Source organism: Chrysochloris asiatica, unplaced genomic scaffold (assembly GCF_000296735.1).
Source record: "Chrysochloris asiatica unplaced genomic scaffold, ChrAsi1.0 scaffold00019, whole genome shotgun sequence".
In the NCBI taxonomy this organism is placed as follows: Eukaryota; Metazoa; Chordata; class Mammalia; order Afrosoricida; family Chrysochloridae; genus Chrysochloris; species Chrysochloris asiatica.
Genome location: NW_006408537.1, coordinates 27,807,557 through 27,827,564, shown reverse-complemented (window position 1 = coordinate 27,827,564; position 20,008 = coordinate 27,807,557). Strand labels below are relative to the sequence as shown.

Genomic DNA, 20,008 nt, shown 5'->3' with positions numbered 1-20,008 from the left:
GGTCTGGCACGTCCTCAAAAAGTTGAAAATAAAAATATCGTATGACCCAGAAATCTCTTTACTGCATGTATAACCTCATGAAATAAAAGCTGTGACAAGAATAGGTATATGCATACCCATGTTCATAACATGTTCGTTAACAATAGCAAAAAGATCGAGACAGTCAAATGTTCTTTAACAGAAAAATGGATAAAGAAAACTTTGGCATACACACTATGGAATACTACACAACATTAAAGAATAACAATGAATCTGAGAAGCTTTTCATATCATGGAAAAATCTGGAAGTCATTATGCCAAGTGAAATAAGTCAATCACAAAAAAAAAAAAGATAAATATTATATGAGACCATTATTGTAAAATAGTCAAAAAAAAAAAAGGCTTTCGTGCTAAAAGAAACATTATTGGATGGTTCCCAAGAGTGGGGAATTAATTCACTAACTACAAGGTTGTTGTTGTTGTTGTTAAGTGCCGTCGAGTCTGTTCTGACCCATAGCAACCCTGTATAGGGTTTCCTAGGAGCAGCTGGTGAGCTTGAACCGCCAACCTTGCAGTCTGGCACATTAACCCACAGCGCCACACCAGGACTCCAACTAGAAAGTAGGCATGTGTTAATTTGGATGAGGGGGAAGGCAATAAACATCAAGAGATAGTTTAGAAGAATAACAAAGGCAGGGGAAGACACAGGAAGAGTGCAAGAGTTAAAGAGAATATAGGTAAATATGTTATAACACAACCCTGCCATAAGTTATCTACAAGTAGATACATGGACAGATACATAGGCTGAATATTTATGGGAGGAGACTGGGAATATATCCACAAATATATAAAGCTTTGACAAAGGATATTTGTACATAGGTAATTACCTTTGCTGCAAACATATTCATGAATGTGGTAGAGTAAGCAAGGGAGAAAATTATGAAATATCTTAGACATTACCAAACACCTTGAGGGAATGAGTTGCTGGGCTTGAGTTCTAAGGACCACGGTGTCAAGGGACACATACACAGCCACAATCAATTAACCCAAAGAACTAATGAAACACATGAACATCAGTCTCCATGGCTCCTGTGGTTGTCATTAAGTGCCGTTGAGTTGGTTCCGACCAACAGCGACCCTGTGTAGGGTTTCCGAGGAGTGGCTGGTGAGCTTGAACCACTGACCTTGTGGTTCAAAGTGACTTTGCAGTCCAGCACATTAACCCACAGATGTACACCATGATTAGACCAGCAGAAATATGTGGTTCCTGGCTACCATTACTAGCTGCTCTGAAAGGAATCATATTAGAAGATCCTTGATAGAGTGGGAAAAAACATGGAACAAAGTTAAAATCATAGAAGAAAAGACCAAGCTTACTGTTCAGTACTAGAATGGAGGAGTCCCAAGACCATGACCCTTGATTACTATTCCGTTCTGAAACTGAACTAGCCCGCATGGTTCAATTTTCAGCCCAGCAGCAGATAGGTCTATAGGAGGAAAACAACACTAGTAAGGTACTCACATCATGGAATTGTCAACCATTTGCGATCAAAAGGGCAGCATTTACCTAAGGCCACAATTTAGAAGGGTAGGGAAAGAGGAAGGAACAGAAGCAAGGATCCCAGGGAAGAAGTGGGATAAATCATGTTGCATTGAGGGATTGTAACAGTTTAAATGAAACAGAAAATATGACCTGTTGCATGTAAAACTCATGATCTGCTCAATAACCCTTAATTACTTCACAATAAAAAGTGTAAGATGCAAAGAAAATGAAAATTCTCACAACTGGACCAATAAATAACATCATATTATATGGAAAAAAGATTGAAGTTGTCAAAGACTTCATTTGACTTGGAACCATAATCAATGCTCATGGAAACAGCAGTCAAGAAATCAAACAACATATTGCATGAAGCAGATCTGTTACAGAAGATCTCTTTAAAGTATTAAAGAACAAAGATGAGAACTAAGGTAAACCTCATTCAAATCATGATGTGTTCAATTCCCTTATATGCATGTGAAAACTGGACAATGAATAAGGAAGTCTAGAAAAGAATTTATGCATTTGAATTATGGTGTTGGTGAAGATTATTGAAAGCACCAGAGACTGCCAGAAGAACAAACAAATCTGTTTCGCATGTGTTTTCCATGACGTACAGCTGGCTGTTCCTTGGAATCTAGATTGTGAGACTTTGTCTCTCATACTTTGGGAAAGAGAAGGATATTAAGTTTGGTAAAGTGAATGGTAAAGTAAAAAGATTAAGGCCCCCAAGGAGATGGATTTACACAGGGGCAGAAATATGGGCTAAAACTTAACAAAAATTGTGAGGATGGCAAAGGACTAGACATTGTTTTATTCTGTTGTACATAGGGTGACTATAAGTCAGAACTGATTTAACGGGCACCTAACAACAACAGTCCTGGTGTGGTTCTGTGGGCTAATGCAATAGACTGCAAAGTCGTTTGAACTGCAAGGTCAGTGGTTCAAGCTCACCAGTGACTCCTTGGAAACCCTATACAGGATCACTGTGGGTCAGAATTGACTCGACAGCACTTAACAACATCAAAGAACAAAGAGCTAGTACATTATAATAGAATTGAGAACTTTCACTGTTTAAAAAGAAGGGGATTAGAATGTCATTCTTTGGAGTCCTGGTATGGCACTGTAGGATAAACACTGGACCGCAAGGTCAGTTTGAATCACCCTGTCAGCAGTTCAGATTCTTCTCAAAAACCATATACATGAGTCAGAACTGACTTCACGACACTTAACAACAAAAGAAACTCTATCACATGATAAATACATAGATGCATGATATGTTAAGAAAATTCTTCACAAATCAAACACAACTTTGCTCAAATTGTGTCTCCCTACCTAACAAAGCCTTTGGGGACTGTCTTTAGCTGGGTTCAATAGAGAAACATACTGTCAGATAGTGTGACAAAAGTTGTATGTCAGTGTGTCATACTGTGGTGACTTATGTGTTGCTAGAAGCTATGCCACATGTATTTTAAATAACAGCAGACTCATCTATGGTCACCAGGCTTCAGAGGAGTTTCCAAACCAAGGCAAACTAGGAAGAAGTAGAGGAGGACCTCTTCAGAATGGTTAACCAGTGTAAACTTTATGAATAACATCAAAACACTGTGAAATATAGTGCCAGAACATTAAAACATTATGAATAGAAGCAGAATAGTGTCAGATATAGTGCCATCAGGTTGGAAGTTACTAAAACTACAACTGGGGAAGAGCTGCCTCATCAAAGAAGAATTAGCCATAATGATGTGAATAAAGCAAAACTTTCAGGACCTTCATTTGATGATGTGCCACAACTCACAATGAGAAGAAATAGCTGCAAACATCCAAAAACAATCAGAACATGAAATGTACAAAGGATGAAACTAGAAAAATTGGCAATTGTGAAAAATGAAATGGAACTCATAAAGATCAATATCCTAGGCATTGGTGAACTGAAATAATCTGGTATTGGTCATTTTTAATCTGACAATCATATGGTTTACTGTGCCAGGAATGAAAAATTCAACAGGAATGCCATTGCATTCATCATCAGAAGGAATATTTCAATGTCTACCTTGAAGTACAATGCTGTCTGTGACAGGATAATATCCATACACTTACAAGGAAGACCAGTTAAAACAACTATTATTCAAATTTACAGACAAATCACTAAAGTGAATGATGATGAAATTAAAGAATTCTACTAACTTCATCAGTCTGAAACTGATCAACCATGCAATCAAGATGCATTCATAATTAATGGTGAAAGAACGGATTCCTTTGAAATATGGTGATGGCAAAAAGTGGTGAATAAACTATGGAGTGTCAGAACAATGAAAACATTTATCTTAGAAGACATCTAGTCAGAATGTGTCTTAGAATTGAGGATGGGAGACTAGGTCTCACTTAATTTGGGCATGTTATTAGGAGGGACCAGTTGCTAGAAGAGGACTGGTAAAGTAGAGGGTCAGGGAAAACGAAGACTGTCAATGAAATGGATTGATACAGTGCCTGTAACAATGGGCTCAAACATAGCAATGATTATGAGGCTGGTGCAGGACTAAACAGCATTTGCTTCCATTATAAATAAGGTCATTATAAGTTGGAGTCCTGGTGTGGCGCTGCAGGATAATGCACTGGACCACAAAGTTGGTTTGAACCACAGGGTCGGAGGTTCAAGCCCACCAGTTACTCCTTGGAAACCCTCTATAGGGCTACTATGAGTCAGCAGTGATTCAACAGTACATACCAACAACATTAAGTTGGAACTTACTTGATGACACCTAATAACAGCAATAACAGTACTTCTATTTCTAATTTTTTGAGGAGTTGCTATTTTGTTTTCCATAATGGCTATACCATTATATATTCCCACCAGCAATGGATAAAGGGTCTGAACTCCCCCCCCGCCCCCGCCACCACACACAAAAAAATAATAATAACTATTGGTGCTTGCAATGTGAAGGTTGGCAATATAGAGGAAGGCTCAGTAGTTGGAAAATATGATGTTGGTGATAGAAATTATGCTGGAGATTACATGATAAAATTTTACAAGGCCAATGATGACTTCCTTGCAAATTCCTTTTTTAAACAACATAAAAGGCAATATTAACATTGTCCTCACCAGATGTAATACACAGTAATTAAATTGGCTACATATGTGGGAAGAGATGATGGGAAAGCTAAATATCATCAGCCAAAACAAGACCAATGGCAGACTGTGAAACAGTCATCAATTACTCATATGCAAGTTCAGGCTGAAGCTGAAGAAAATTAAAACAAGTCAATGACAGTCAAACTATGTCCTTGAGTAGACCCCATCTGATTTTGAGATCATCTCTCAAGAACAGATTTGACTCATTAAACACTAATGACCAAAGACCAGGAGAGTTGTGGGATGACATCAAGAACATCATACAAGAAGAAGCAACAATCATTTAAAAGATAGAATGAAAGAAAACATAAAAATAGAAGTCAAAAGAGGCTCTAAAACTTGCTCTTGAGGGTAGAAAAGTGAAAGTGAATGAGTGAAATGATGAAGTAAAAGAGCTGAATAGAAAATGTCAATAGACAACTCTAAAAGACAAAGTAAAGTTTTATAATGAAATGTGCAAAGACCTGGAGTTAGAAAAACAAAATTGAAAAACACACTCAGTGTTTCTCAAGCTCAAATAAGTCAAGCCTTGACTTAAAAGATTCACTAAGCTAAATCTTGAATGATGGGAAAACATCAAAAAAACAGGGAAGGAATTCATAGAGTCACTGTACCAAAAAGAATTGATCTATGTGTAACCATTTCAAGATACCTCACAGAATCAAGAATCCATGGTACTGAAGGAAGAAGTTCAATTTGTACTAAAGGCATTTGCAAAAAACAAGGTTCCAGGGACAAATGGAATACAAATTGAAATCTTTCAAAAAATTGATGCAGCTCTGGAGACACTCACATGTCTATGCCAAGAAGTTTGGAAAAGAGTTTCCTGGCCAACCAACTGAAGAGACTCATATTTGTGCCCATTTCAAAGAATACAGAAATCATTGAACAATATTATTAATATCACATGCAAGTAAAATTTTGCTGCAGATACGTCAAAAAATGGTTTCAACAGTACATCATCAGGGAACTGTCAAAAATTCAAGGATTCAGAAGAAGCTGTGGAACTAGGGATATTATTGCTGATGTCAGATGAAACTTAGCTAAAAGTAGAGAATACCAGAAAGATATTTACTTGTATTTTATTGACTATATAAAGGCTTTTGACTTTGTAGATCATGAAAAGCTATGGATAACATTGCAGAGAATAAGTATTCCAAAACACTTAATTGTGCTCATGAGGAACCTATACAGAAACTAAGAGGCAGTCATTAGAACAGAATAGGGGATACTGAATGGTTTAAAATCAGAAAATGCATTTACCATAGTAGTATATTTCACCATACTTTTTCAATCTGTATTGCTGTTGTTAGGTGCCATCGAGTCAGTACCAACCCATAGCGACTTTATGCACAGCAGAACAAAACGCTGCCTGATCCTGGGCCAACCTCACTACTGTTGCCATGCTTCAGTCCATTGATACTGCTACTTGACCAATTCATCTCGCTGGGGGTCTTCCTCTTTTTCTCTGACCCTCCATCTTGTTGTTGTTGTTAAGTGCCATCAACTCAGTTCCAACCCATAGTGACCCTGTATAAGGTTTCCGAGGAGCAGTTGATGAGCTTGAACCACCGACCTTGCAGTTCAAACAGTTTTGCAGTCTGACACATTAACCCATAGCACCACACCAGGACTCCTGACCCTCCACTTTACCAAACATGATATCTTTCTCCAGTGACTGGTCCTTCATGCCAATATGCCTGAAGTATGACAGACGAAGTTTGGCCATCTTGGCCTCCAAGGAGCACTCTGGCTGCACTTCTTCCAAAAGGAATCTATTGGGGGTTTTTTGGCAGTCCATGGCACTTTCAATATTCTCCTCCAACACCGTATCTCAAAAGCATCAATTCTTCTACCGTCTTCCTTATTCACTGTCCAGTTTCGAATGCATATGAGGTTATTGAAAATACCATGGCTTGGGTCAGGCGTACCTTAATCCTCAATCTGACATCTTTGCTCTTCAACACTTTAAAAAGGTCTTGTGCGGCAGATTTGCCTAATGCAATACGTCATTACATTAAACCTAACGTAACTCGATCTGTATACTGAGCAAATAATCTGAGAAACTGGATTATATGACGGATAATTGGCATAAGGACTAGAGGAAGACCCATTAACAACCTTCCGTATGCAGATGATACAACCTTGCTTACTGAAAGCAAAGAGGACTTAAAATATTTTCCGATAAAGATCAAAGACTACAGCCTTCATTATGGATTGCACCTCAATGTAAAGAAAACAAAAGTCCTCACCACTGGACTAATAAGCAATGTCATGATAAATGGAGAAAAGGTTGAAGTTGTCAAAGACTTCATTTTGATTGGATCTACAATCAACATTCATGCAAGCAGCACCAAGAAAATGATGTATTACAACAAGCAAATCCATTGCACAAGACCTCTTTAAAGTGTCCAAGAGCACTTTTTTTTTTCCTGAGGGCTAAGGTGAGCCTGATCTAAGCCATGGTATTATCAATAGCCTCATTTGCATGTGAAAGGTGGACAATGAATAAAAAAGACCATAGAAGAATTGATGCATTTGTGTTGTGGTGTTGGAGAAAAATATTAAAGGTACCTTGGACTGCCAGAAGAACAACAATTTTGAGTTGGAAGAAGTACACCCAGAGTGCTCCTTAAAAGCCAGGATGGAGAGATTTCGTCTCTCATCCTTTGGTCATGGTATCAGGAAGGACCAGTCCTTAGAGCAGGATATCATACTTGGTAAAGTGGTGGGTCAGCAAAAGGAGGAAGACCCCCAATGAATTGGATTGACATAGTGGCAAAAACAATGGGATCAAATGTGACAATTTTGAGGATGGTTCAGGACTAGGAAATATTTCATCCTGTTGTGCATAGGGCCTCTGTGAGTTGACACTGACTGGATGGCACCTAACAACAAAAAATGTCAGTTTTAAGTCATTATGTTGCCTTATTTTTTAAAGATTTTTGAAACATTACACATGATCTGGACTGCTGGTTGGCACTGTAGGATTAGCACTGGACTGTGAACCATAAGGTCAGCAGTTCAAAGCCAGCAGCTGCTCCTTAGAAATCCTAGACTGGGTTGCTATGAGTTGGAACCAACTCAACAGTACTTAACAACACTAAATATGATCTAATTTGCAAACAATATAAATTTCATTTGTAATATTTATAAAATAGATTTTACTTGTTAAGTGTGTAAGACTACCTTGTAAGAATTTTATATGTGTAAGAATCAAATATTTTAAATATGAATGTGCAAATTGAAGTGACTAAGAGAATTTAATCAAGAATGTAAATATTATTAAATGTTTAGAAACACCTTAGATATAAATTTTATAAGACAAATCAGACATTACTCAAACAAGTGTAAATGTAATTGTAATATAAAAAAATATTGTTTTTAAAAATAATACAAAGATTTATAAATTGGGCTTAAAGTCATAAAAAGTTTAATTTTCAACTTTAATTAAATATTAGTTGACAGAAAAAGTAGGCTATGGATTCTCTTCTATCTTAAAAAAAGGAAAAAGTTTCTTTCATACATTTTTAGCTCATTTAATAACATTAATATGCTCAGCTACTAACCCAAAGTTTGGAATTTTAAATCCACCCAGAAGAGCCTCAGAAGAAAGCCCTGGTGCTCTACTTTCAACAAGTCAGTCATTGCAAACTCTATTGAGCAGTTCTACCCTAACACAAGCAGGTCGCCATGAATCAGAATCAACTCTACAGCAATTGTATATGTCTGCCTTCTGCTAGATTTCACTCTCCTTGAGGACAGAAATCGTGCATTTCTCATTCCTCACAACATCCAGCGCAATGTCTTGAACATGGGAAATAATGTGAGTCATTGACTGAATTGTATTCCTCAAAAATTCTTCAATTTGACTAGGTTACGATTCTCAGTGGTATGGCAGTTATGTAATAACACAGTTTAATCCGTTTATAATGATCTAATCACCCCCATGATGTACTCTAATGTATATAAGTCTCCTGAGTCTTGATGTGGTGCTATAGGATAAGCAAGGTTGGTTCGAACTGTAAGGTCAGTGGTTCAAACTCACCAGCGTTCCTTGGAAACCTATATAGGGGCACTATGAGTCTGAATCCACTGGACAGTACCTAACCACAACAACAAACATTTGTGAAGTGCTGTAAATTCAGACCTACATATGTTAATGAGGCAGGATTCAGTTATGTTTCAAATTTGTTATGTTAATGAGGCAGTGTTAGGCTGAGATGCAAGACCTTTACTATGGTGTGTGACCTTCATCACCCTTTACCTTACAAGAAATACAAAGAGCAGCCAGCAGAGGGAGAGGAACTTCAGTACCAAAAAAAAAAAAAAAAAAAAGACAAGCAGGGAGCAGAGCACATTGTTTGGTTCCCTGCCCTGAGAACCTTCTAGAACCAGGGAAACAATAATGCCAAGACACATGGAGATATCCAGGGGATGCTGGCCTACAGATGTTGAAAGGAGACCAGGCACTTCTCCCAGAGCTGACACAGGGAGAAGCCCTGCCCTAGAGCTGGCTCTCTGAGTACAGGCTTCTATCCTTCTGAACTGTGAGAGAAAGAATGTGTTTACTTAAGCCTGTGGTATTTCTGTTATAGCAGCACTAGACAATTAAGATAATGTGCTATACAAAATCACACATATAATATAAAAATAAAAGGAATTTTTCACATTAGGCACTCATTGGATTTTCTTATGCTCCCCAAATAATTAATACTGAATAATAAAAAGGAGTTAGTTTATCATATTGTATTCATTTTCTCCTATATGCCCAGGTTTTAAATATCATTAAAATGTATAATACTTAATGAAAACATTAGCCTTTGAACTAGGACTGCACCTAATCAATCTAAAAAGCTAATGGCATCATTTCCTAGAGATGAATCAACAACATTTTCATGAAATGCAGGAGTCTGCATGAATTTGCTTGCCAAGATTAGCATCCAATCAGAATTCAGTCTTTATTTTTAAACTAGGTTTGATCCTTTGATGTTATATTTTAGAAACCCTTGGCTAAATTAACATTTCCTAATTTCCGAACCAAGTCACTAAATGACCAATTTTAAACAATCTAGAAGTCCATAATTCTTTTGTTGGATAGCCTGGAAAAAGTAATCTTTTAGAACTTTAAGTGAAATGTGGACCCTGCCAACTCAAAGACTCTGTATTATATGAATGAAAATCATAGGGATTCCATTTTTTGTAGGGAGAAGAAAACTTGATTAGAATTCAGAATTTAATCTCACCTTGGACATTTGAACAATTGAACTGAATTTCTGAATTCTTGATTCTTCATTCAAATATATGTGGCATTTGATAGTTAGAAAAGGATGTCTTATTTTGTAAACAGCACTTATATTATATTACATATAATATCTATGAAAATACTTGCTCTAAAAGTTGGAGGTATTTTTAATTTTGACTTATTTTATTACAGAGTTCCTTATAATTATAGGCAGCCATTCTATTCCTTAGTTTTTCCATATAAAAACTAGGGACGAATTACAAAGTAATGGGTAATAAAATTAGAAATAAAGCCCTCCAGGTAAAATTTTTATTTTACTTATATTAAACACTAATTTCATTCCCAAAGTTTTGATAATTTGAAATAATTCACAATATTTCCCACTCTAATATCATTCACAAAGTCTGGACGCTAAAGGAGCCAAATATAAATTTGACAAGGAATCTTTTCCTGGAACAAGGAACAATATGTATTCAGTACATTAAAAAGAGACAGCTGGAAAAAAAGAAGGTCAATTTAACAGATATAGCAAATGGTAGATTTTAGATAACTTTAAAAGAATGTGAGGCTCTTAAAAGGGCCCAGTGAGTGGCCTAACTCTAACCCTGCTCACCAGTCCGTCTGCTTGAGAGGAGTAGCTGTTCGTTCCTGTTAGCGTCCCCGTTGTCTGCTTTTCTCCTCTTTCCTAAACTGGGCCCTTAGGGCCACCTTTGCAGAGCCTAAGGCCACCGGGAAGCCCAGATCCGATTGTAGGGAGGGTAACCGGAAATGCTGTCCTTAGCCCGAGGGGCGGCACCGGCGGCTGCCCGGCAAAGGGAAGAATTGAGTGCTGTGAATGGTTCTGGACTAAATATCTTTTGGAACTAAAAAGGAAAGGCACTCTTTGAGTCTCTTTTTACGGTTTGGAAATATTAAGTAAGAAAGTAATATATATGATGCTGGAAATTTATAGACATGAACTACATGTGACTAAAAGACCTGAAGAAGATGTATCTTTCAAATTCTTATCAAGAAAATGACTAAGACAATGATGGGTCAAGAAGACCAGTGAAAAACTCCCTAGGAGAGAGCCATAGAAGATGTACACTTCAGAAGACAGCTGTAATCAGAGAACTCAAAAAAGAAAAATATATCATACGTGCCCTCAGAAGGGTAGAAAGATTTTTATTCACGTGCAGAAGATTGCTCAAATAGATGATCAAATATTCCAGTGTCTTCAATGCGAGCGAAGCTTCTGTGAAAACTTAACTCTTATTATGTGTGAGAGAACCCATAGTGGGGAGAAACCTTATAGATGTGATATGTGTGAGAAAACCTTCATCCAAAGCTCAGAACTTATTTCACATCAGAGGATCCACATGTACGAGAAACCTTATAAATGTAGCAAATGTGAGAAGAGTTTTTGGCACCACTTATCCCTTTCAAGACACCAGAGAACCCATGCAGGTAAAAAATTCTATACGTGTGACATTTGTGATAAGAATTTTGGTCAGAGCTCTGATCTGCTTGTCCATCAGCGAAGCCAAACGGACAAGAAACCTTATCTATGTAGTGAGTGTGATAAGTGCTTCAATGGAAGTGCAAACCTCATAAGGTACCGAAGAACTCACACAGGTGAGAAGCCATTTAAGTGTTTGGAGTGTGAAAAAGCTTTTAGTGAGAAATCAGACCTTATTAGTCACCAGAGAACTCATACTGGTGAAAGGCCCTACAAATGTAACAAGTGTGAGAAGAGTTACCGACACCGCTCAGCCTTCATTGTACATAAAAGAGTTCATACTGGGGAGAAGCGCTATAAGTGTGGTGCCTGTGAGAAATGCTTCAGTCAGAAATCAGACCTTATTGTGCACCAGAGAGTCCATACAGGTGAGAAGCCGTATAAATGCTTAGAGCGTATGAGAACTTTCACTCAGAGTGCCAACCTCATCAGGCACCAGGCAGCTCACACTCATGATTTTAAGTGCCTTGAATATGAGAAAAGTTTCAACTGTAACTCAGACCTTATTGTACATCAGAGAATTCACATGGAAGAGAAACCACATCAGTGGTCGACCTGTGAGAGCGACTTCATCCTAGGCATGGATTTTGTTGCGTAACAGAAAATGAGAACTCAAACAGAGGAGCTACATTATAAATATAGCGTATGTGATAAAGGCTTCCACCAGAACGCAGTGCTTCTTCAACACCAGACAGTCCACATTGGAGAAAAACCCTGTCTGTAATGTGGGTGAGAAAGGTGTTGAGCTCAGCCTTCCCCATTCTTCAGAAGCCTCACAATTGTCTTGACTGGACAAGAAGTTATAGCACCACACAAAAATGCATTTACATGTCACAGCTCCCTACGATGAAAGACCTTAGGCATATGTGAATGGTGACATCCACTCTCCTCAGATATCAGACCTCAGTGGGTCCCAAAGAACCAGCAGTTGTAAGAAGTATGAGAAATGCTTTGTCCAGAGAGCTGCAATAACAGAAAGCCTTATAATTCTCCATTGGGAAACTCTACAAATGCCCTGAGTTTGAAAAACTTTTAGTTTGAGCTCAGATCTAATCACCTGCAATAGGATTCATCATTTCAGAGTTAGAATCTACCATTCACTCAGTGGGAGAAAGATGAGGCTTTCTGCTCTCATAAAGATTTTCAGCCTCAGAAACCCTGTATAGGGTCTCTGCGAGTTAGAACCCACTCAGTAGGCCACAACCACCACCACCACAATAAGATTCATACAGATGGGAAACCTTAAATATGCAGTCAGTGTAAGAAAGCTTTGTATCTGTGCTCAGCCCTCCATGTTCCATAAGAATTCACACACAATACCTTTTAAATGCCCTCATTGTCAGCAGTGCTCCAGGCAGTGTGCACATCTCATTGGACATCAGACAACTTGCACTGCAGAGAAGTTCCAACAAGTGTGAGAAAAGCTTCTAACAGAACTGTTGACTTTCTTACCCATCAGAAAATTCTGTGTTTGTCTTGAGTGTGGCAAAAGCATCAGTTGGAGAGTCTTCTTGCATTTGCATTTTTAAAAAAACAGTAGGAGGAAAAGACCTTAAAGGAATCTGGATGAGAAAAGCTGTCATAAGGATCAGCTCTTACAGTACACCAGGGAACTCAAATTTAAGTTTAAAAAAAAAAAAAAACCTTTAAATACTTTGAATCTGAAAAAAGCTTTGCTAGTTCTTGTCAGGGCCCCAAAGAACCCACTCTACAGAGAATTTTGTTTCAGTAAGAGAACTAATTATGGATGAGAATCAGTGTACATATAATACATATGAGATGGACTGTTCTCATAGGTGGTCTCATAGTTAACATACAGTAGAGATGACTTTACATGAAATCAGTGTGGAAACAGTTTTTTAGATACCAAGAAGCTTGTTCTGGGAGGAGTGAGGGCAGGTCAGAGTAGGCCTGATCGGTAACTCAGTTAAAGATGTTTTTCTTTTATCTGAACCATTTAATGATGGCTTTTCTTTCCTTTTTTAAATTCAGAAATCTAATAAAGGCAAGGAGTAACCATGAAAAAAAAAAAAAAAAAAGAATGTGACAACATATTGTTTTATTCAAGATTTCTACTTTAAGTTTTCTGGTACAACTTATTTTCTTTTTTGGAAAGTGCAGAATGATGGTCCCTTAAGCTACATAAAACTAATGTACATTCCATGGAAAAATTCTCTTTATAAAGGATTTAAATAATTGAATACAGAATTTGGAGTCAATGTACTTGATTACATTTGTCTTGATAACAGCATGTACATTTTTATTCTCTTAAAATATGAATCCAGGAGACACATTATTTCTTTCTAGATAACATAAAAAGAATTGTAAGCATGTCTAAAAGGGAACATTAAAGTATTAAATTAAAGTATTTTCATTTAATTTCTAGTATTTCAATTGTTTAATCTTATATTAGTTAATTAAGGAGCTCTGGTAGCGTAGTGGTTACAAATCGGGCTGCGAACCTTAAGGTCAGCAGTTCGAAACTACCAGCCGCTCCGCGGGAGAAAGATGAGGCTTTCTACTCCCATAAAGATTTACACCCTCGGAAACCCTGTACAGGGTCGCTATGGGTCGGACCCGACTCGATGGCACTTAACAACAACAACAACAATATTAGTTAATTAACTCTTCTATGATCCATTGTATGATTAAATATTCTACATGATTTAACATAATGCTTTCTCTACAGATGTGAGATCATCAACAGCTTCAATTATCAGCCACATCTTACAACTGTTTTCAAGGTAAAATGAACAACTAAGAGAGACTTGAAAGAGAAAAAGGAATCACAAAAAGAACCATAAGAGCAATGTAGAGTTGCAAAGGCCCACTTGTTGACTTGAAGACTGTTTATAGACTAATTTTATGCCATCACCAGTAAGAACCCACAGCTGCAGAGACACTCCAGAGTTCCAGTGCACCTCACCACACCACTTAGGTACTGATCATTAATGAATTTAATAAGACACTTTCCCCAACATAGTATTCCTACAGGTGTCAACTATGGAGGAAGAAAACCCACATCTAAGCTCCTCTACTTTCTTAGGATCTCCACTGTTGAAATACAAGCATTCACATAGGATAACTTATTATTATCCATACCTTATTCCAATTTTTTCATTACCCAGTACAACCATAGAGTTCTTATCTCCCTCCATAATTCCAGTTACATACCACAAACCACAAGGTTAATAGTTCAAAACCACCAGCTTCTCCTTGGAAACTCGTATACAGGGTTGCTATGATTCATAACCAACTTAATGACACTTAGCAACAACAATAACAAAGTCACATTCACATTGTGTTGAAAATCCATAAATCCACCCAGTCTACTAAGTAGATACTTGTTGGCTGTTTGTCAGTGAAAGGCAGAAAAGACAATAGAACCAATAGATTCTATTTAGAACAAATCCAAATAAAGGGCCTAGGGAAGAATATTTAAAAAAAAAAAAAAAAAAGATTCAGAAGAATCAGGATTGTTAGAAATAGAGATATCAAATGACTACTGTTGTTAGGTGCCATCAAGTCGGTCCCAACTCATAGCAACCCTATGCACAACAGAGCTCCTAGGCCAACCTCTCAATTGTTGTCATGCTTGAGCCCATTGATGCTGCCACTTTGCCATCTTGTTGGGGGTCTTCCTCTTCTTCTCTGATCCTCCACCTTACCAAACACAATATCCTTCTCTATCAACTGGTCCCTCTTGACAATATGTACGAAGTATAAGAGATGAAGTTTGGCCCTTCTGGCCTCCAAGGAGCACTCTGGCTGCACTTCTTCCAACACAGATCTGTTGGTTCTTTTGGCAGCACATGGCACTTTCAATATTCTCCTCCAACACCATAACTCAAAAGCATCAATTCTTCTATGGTCTTCCTTATTCACTGTCCAGCTTTCACATACATATGAGGTTATTGAAAATACCATGGCTTGGGTCAGGCGCACCTTAGTCCTCAAGCTGACATCTTTGCTCTTCAACACTCTAAAAATTTCTTGTGCAGCAAATTTGCCTAATGGAATAAGTCATTTGATTTCTTGGCTGTTGCTTGTGTGAGTGTTGATAGTTGATCCAAGAAAAATGAAGTCCATGACAACTTCAATCATTTCTCTGTTGATAAGAATGTTGTTTACAATACTAGATTCAAAAATGAGAAATATGAGATTAAGTTCAAAAGTATTGCTACTATGGTTCCAGCTCATACATGTATGGGTTATTTAACAACAACAACAACAAAAGCTTTTAAATATGTCTCTCAGGTCAGTAAATAGCTGCAGACAAGTTCTCTCAGTAATACACTTGGCTTAGTCTCATTAGAGCACCTTCAAAAAGAAGGTATATTCTTTTAAACTTGAATATTTTGTTGTTTCTGAGTTGTTGTTTTTTCAATTAGGTAAATCTCATGAAAAATTCAACTGTCCACATCTTTTTATTAGAATTGTAAACCAGAGAAGAATGAGTTTGAGATTTCTAACATGCTACTTTCAAGGGTGAAATGTTCTATAAAAATTAGCCAGAAAAGATTATATGTCTTTGCCCTTCCCTTTTCTTTTCCTTCATTGACAAGGATACCTTTGTAATGTTTTTCATGATTAGAATATCCAATACAGATAAGCTGACTTGAATCATTTTGAGCAATTTTTCCCTGTGTTGTATGTGTTTTATGAACATATTTGCAGTTGGATTTTCTCCAACAGAAAGTGGTTTCACTATGAGCATCAATGGGTTTTTTATTCCAACTCCATGCACTGTGGTTGAATAACATCACCTCAATTTTTTATTATCCTTGAAGATACTTTTCATATTCTTTCTTTATAAGGATCAATGCTACTGTAAATGCAGGTAATTTTTATTTCTTTATTTCATTCCACCACCATCAGATGCAGTCCCCTATTTTGAAGGGCTACATAAGCTGTCTAATGGTATCTTCAGAAATTTATAAAATGTAAATACTGCTTAGTCTTTAGGATGTGTTTAATTGTTAGATTATTTAGCTAATAATGTGGATATGATTTGTCATCCAGTATTAAGTTCTTCGTCATTGATTTTGGTGTACAAAAAAAGGGAAGAGAGAAACTGCAGCTTTTGTTACAGACACCTTGATTTGGTAAGCTCTCCAAATGATGAGTTATGGTGAATACCACATATTCCTGTGGATAGTGGATCACAAGCATTTTTACCTGAATTTAATTTGCTAAAGCTGTGCACATATTATAAAAAACAAACTAACAAAATAGGTTATTTTAGGGGAGATGAAGGTATAGAATTATTGTTTGTGTCATTTCTTAAACAGTTATGCTCTTAATGTTTGCACAAAAAGTTGGTGATTCCCTCCCCCAAATAGTAATGAAATTACTTTTGTTGAGTAAACTTGTATGTCATCCTATAATAAAATTCGGGGGGAAAACAACAACAACAGTGGATTCTAAGAGGATCTGCTGGGCTACTTCAGTTCAAGGCAGAGAGATCAGCTCAGAAGGTTATAGCTATTGTTTTTTAGGATCATAAAGGGGTAATCTTGCTTGATAGATTTTCTCTAAGGACACAGAATGAACATAGGTCTTTTAGGAAGAACTTTCAAGAAAATAGAAAACTGCATTGATAAAAAAAAAATGCCAGGAAAACTGTGCCAAGGAATTTTTTTTTCCATCCTAACAATGCACCTGCACATTCTTCAAGGGTAGCAGGGGCTATCCAGTGAGAATTTCATTAGAAAACTTGACCCTACCTACCCTTACCCCTGAGCCCTTCAGACATCTTTTTATTCCCCAAACTCAAACAACATTTAAAGGGAATATGATTTGAGTCTCTTGAGGATGATTCCAAAACTGTTGTTTTGACATGTTATATATAGAAGAACACAGAATTCTGAAGTATATAAACTTAGTACGACAATATGTGAAGAAACAATAACTTCATATTCTGATGTTTTTTTATTCTATGCTTTTGTAGCAATGCTGTTTGACTTACCCTCACACCCATAAACCTAAAGCAGAAATCTCCAGAGTACCCTAAGATTGAGACTGTTAAGGACAATGGCAGCTAATTCACATCAGTTCTGCATTCCATGTATTGTCGTTCATGCAAATCATCTATGAGTTCTCCCAGACATGCAAGTGTCTTTATTTAGCTAGAATTCACCATAAAGAAATTATTTTGAATTTTGATATTATCCATTTTCCTCACATTTCTTCTTCATTAAAGTCAACTTTCTATGATTACTATTTCAAACAGCTAAGGCTCTTGTCTCCCAGATTCATTGTTGGAAACTATAAGACCAGTCTTTTATACTTGAGAAAATAACGCAAAAAACAGCTAGGAAAATAAGAAACAGAAAGTTAAGTTCCATGTTTAATAAAATGTAGAGTCATATATAGTTCCAAAACACAACACATAAGGATGGGCTGCCAATACATTAAAGGTCAAACAGAGGTGTGAGAAGATATCTGGTGGTGGTGGTGGTATGCCATGGAGTCAGTTCTGATTCATAGCAACCCTGCAGAAAATATCTAGAGAAGTATTTAACTGAAGATCTCAAACAAAGCTATCAGAGTTCAGTATCCAGGTTTGGTAGGATACCCTAACAGGGTATTTAAACAAGATCAAAAAGAAGAAAAGAAGATATGGTCTATCTTGGAATCACTCATACTCACCATAGTTTTAGGATGCTGTCAGAAGGGAAGATAGGTGTCTTAGTTATCAGTACTGCTGTAACAGAATTACCACAAGTGGATGACTGCAACAAACAGAAATGTACTCTCTCAAAGTTTAAAGATTCTTGAAGTTCAAATTCAGGGCACAAGTTCTAGGGGAAGTCTTTTTCTCTGTGTCAGCTCTGGAAGGTCCACGTCATCAGTTTTTCCCTGAGTCTAGGAGCATTTCAGCATGTCATTGTTAAGTGTCATCAAGTCAATTCCAACCCGTAGCAACCCTGTATAGGATTTCTGAGGAGCAGCTGATAAGCTTGAACTACCAATCTTGCAGTTCAGACAGCTTTGCAGTCTGGTGCATTAACCCACAGTGCCACTCCAGGACTACATCAGTACCCCTATATCCAAAGAATGCTATCCCCTCCTGACTCTTCTTTCTTGGTGGTAGTAGATCCCTGTATTTCTGCTGTCTTCTCTCTTCATTTATCTCTTGTAGGATAGAAGGTAATGTGAACCACACCTCAGGGAAACTCCCTGACAACAGGTTAGATCAGATCAGGACTGTGAACTAATTAAAGGTGATACAGCTCACCCTAATCCTCTTACATCAGGTCAAGGCTAATCACATTCAGATCACTTCACAGAAGAAAATTACATCATTACATGTCTGTCACATTACATCATTATATAACTGCCAAACCACTGAGAATCATATCCCAACAAAGCTGACATATATTTGGCTGGACACAATTCAGTGTTCAAAATAATGTATCACAGACGACATTATCAAATATGCTATAGCTGATAGTCTATGGTGGCTAAAAAGAAACAAAAGGCTAAAAAAAATGTATCAACACAGCCCAACATCATAAGGAATTTATTTGTATGAAAAATGTTCTACTAGTTCAGAATATTCTCTAACTTCTCTTTCACAAAAACAACCTGTAAGTATACAGTGCATATGCTTCTAGTCTGTAATTACATGAAGCATAAAGCAGTTGGTGAGTTCCTAACACCTCACCAAAAGACAATCATCAATTAAATTCAAATAACACAAAACCAGAATGTCTCAGAGACAACAGACAATTTAGTTTGCACAAAGACAACAAGACAGAATGGCTTAAACAAATGACCAAGATGCAGAGTCTAAAAAGGTTTCTGAAAAAAAGGTACTGGAACTTCCTGAGAAATAATTCAAAATGTACCATCAACAGATAGAGATAAAAATCAAGGAAAGCAAACACAGAAAAAACTTTAGAATTTAGGAAAACACTGTAAGAATAGACAAAATAAATGAAAATTAGAAACAATATAAAACCTGCAACCAGAAATCCAGAAGATTAAAATTAAGAATTCAGAAACATAATATATTGAAAAGGCAAGGGACTAGGTTTGAATCAATTGAAGCTAAACTAGTAAACTTTTAGATAAATCCCTCAATACTATTTGCTGGAAGAACACTCAGGAAAAAAAGAAGGAAAATCCAAAGAAAGCCTAAGATTTATGTAAAACAACATGAAGAGGAATTATTTACAGGGGATCAGAATTCCAGTATAGGAAGAGATCAAAAAGAGCAAAGAAAAAATTGTTGAAGAGTTGTTGAAAGAAAACTTCCCTAATATCACGAAAGATAAAAAGATAGGCATTTAAGAAGCTGAATGAACACCAAACAGGATAGACCCCAAAAGAAAATCACCAAGACATACCATAATCGAACTTTCCAAAACCAAAGACAAGTAAAGAATCCTGAGAGCAGCTAAGCAACAAATAAAAGTTATCTGAAAAGGAGAAACCACAAAACTAAGCTCTGATTTCTTTTTAGAAACTATGAAGGCAAGAGGGCAATGAAATGACATTTACAAAACTCTGAGGGATGGGGGGTGGGGTATTGAGAACCAATAATAATATACCCAGTAAAACTGTGCTTCAAATATGATCATGAAATTATGATATTTACTGATAAAC

General features: G+C 37.0%; 1 pseudogene; it reads left to right on the top strand.

The window, feature by feature from the left end:
* The first annotated feature begins 10,976 nt into the window (after window positions 1-10,976).
* LOC102836257 lies at window positions 10,977-12,183 on the top strand (annotated as a pseudogene).
* Window positions 12,184-20,008: the final 7,825 nt, after the last annotated feature.